Source organism: Arachis ipaensis, chromosome B10 (assembly GCF_000816755.2).
Source record: "Arachis ipaensis cultivar K30076 chromosome B10, Araip1.1, whole genome shotgun sequence".
NCBI lineage: Eukaryota > Viridiplantae > Streptophyta > Magnoliopsida > Fabales > Fabaceae > Arachis > Arachis ipaensis.
Genome location: NC_029794.2, coordinates 22,359,403 through 22,361,696, shown reverse-complemented (window position 1 = coordinate 22,361,696; position 2,294 = coordinate 22,359,403). Strand labels below are relative to the sequence as shown.

The 2,294-nt window shown below is 34.0% G+C and overlaps 1 pseudogene; it reads left to right on the top strand.

The window, feature by feature from the left end:
* LOC107620421 overlaps positions 1–1,408 on the top strand; it is a 2,000-nt pseudogene extending 592 nt beyond the window's left edge.

Below are 2,294 nucleotides of genomic sequence, written 5' to 3'. Positions count from 1 at the left end.
ATATTTTATTTCTGTCATACTTCCGTCTTCATTTTAATATTAAAATATTTTGATTATAATTCATAGGTAAGCCGGTTACTGGCAGCTCAGATAGTTTGCGAGAATGGTGGAAAGAAGATATTAGATTTGACCAAAATGCTCCTACAGCAATTGCAAAATATTTACCGTTACTTGAAAAGGGATAGTTAGATGAGTCGTCAAGCATACACCTTCTCCATGATCTTCAAGATGCAACACTAGGATCTCTTCTTTCATCACTGATGCAACACTGTATGCCGCCACAAAGGAGGTATCCTTTGGATAAAGGCGTGGCCCCGCCGTGGTGGCCTAATGGGTCAGAGGTATGGTGGGGTCAACAGGGCCTTTTGGCTCAAGAACAGGGACCACCACCGTATAAGAAACCCCATGATTTGAAGAAGGCATGGAAGGTTTCGGTTTTGGCTTCAGTTATAAAGCACATGTCCCCTGACTTGGAAAAATTGAGAAGGCTTGTGACTCAATCAAAGACCTTACAAGATAGGATGACTGCCAAAGATAGCGCTACTTGGTCCAAAGTTGTGAACAAAGAAGAAACTTTGTTGAAACTTACCAACAAATGTCTTAAGATTTCTCCTTCTTCATCTAAGGACGAAGAGAATAATAAGGAAGACGACGAGGGAGAAACTGAAGTTTTTGAGTCATCCTCAATAAATTCTATTAATAATTCTCTTGATCATGTTTTGTTTGGTGGTGGTGGCAGTAGCAGCACTGGAGATAGTGAAAAAAGAAAGTGTAATTTTGATAGTAATAATAATGATAATAGTTTTGTGGACAAACTACTGTATACATGTCAGAACATAGATTGTCCACAAAGCCATTTGTCTATGGGATTTAGAGACAAGAATTCAAGGATGGACCACGAGTCGATGTGCGCTTTTCGCAGTGCCAATCATCAGGGAAGTAACAGCAGCAATAAGAATTCGAAGGCTTTCCATGATTACCCGTCGAGTGAGGAGAGGATGACAAGTGTTGGAGATTGGATGAATATGGAGGTAGCTAAGGCCAACAACAACAATAACAATAATAATAACTTTGGTGACACTGATTTTGGTGATATTGATATTATGAATGGAATGGAAGAGATTGCGGGTGAAGCTTCTGGTGAGGACAATTTAGAGGACAATTTAGAGTTGTGGCTGAATGACATTGAAGATTGTGAGTTACTTGCAGCATTAGAGATGGTTAAAGCAAATAGCGTGATGGATTCCACTCATCAGAATATACCATAATCCACCATTAATAAAGCATGATCATATTTCCTCACATGACGGCCATCTTCTTGACAAAGAAGCAACTACTTCATCACTTTGGGACTATACTACTACTTCCTTTAAGAGCAACAACATTTAATAATTAATTTTATATGTTTAAGAATAGTGCAGTTTTTATGTATTATTAATTAATTATTAGTTTTCTCTACTATCAGTCTATCACATTGTCATACACAATTTGCTCACATATGATTCTGATTAGATTGATTAATTACCTGATGTGAGCTATCTATAGTTATAGCATCCAAAAAATGTTCATGTTATATGAAATATTGGTATTTTTAAATAAAATGTTATATTGTTATGGATATGATTAAGGTTAGTAGATGATTAAAGTAAACAATTTTGATATTAATTATATGTGCTTTGAAATGTAATATTGGTATTAATTATATGTGCTTTGAAATACTTTAAAGTTAGTAGATGATTAAAGTAAACAATTTTCTAAGAGAAATGTTAGGAGTAAAACTTTTTTTAACACATTTAGCCATATCTTATTTTTTATTGTTAAGAATTAAGATTTAGTATTTAGAGTTTAAAATTTTGTTAGTCATGTAACACAAAAACATGTTTTTTAAACAATTCATGCATATAGAAAAATTAAAAAATATTTTAGAAAAAAAAATTAAGGACTCCTCCCACTTAATATATAAAAGGATTTTATCTATCTCTACATTGAAACAGAACACTTCATTGAGTTCTATACCCAGGCAGAAAAATATAATGGTTGTAAATGAATATTCACGACTAAATTTCATTGCGACAGTGAAAAATATAAAACAAGGTTGATTGATAAAGGGTAAGGGATTCAACTAAGTGGTTGGAGTGGATTAGATGTAAACCTTTGGCAAGAGTAAAAAACTCTAGGAATATTACTGGGATTGGCACCACAAAAGGTGATATTTGAAACAACACATTGCACGTGGTATTAGAGGAAGCAAACAACAGATTACACATGGTATTAGATTGTCTGTGTATAACGGT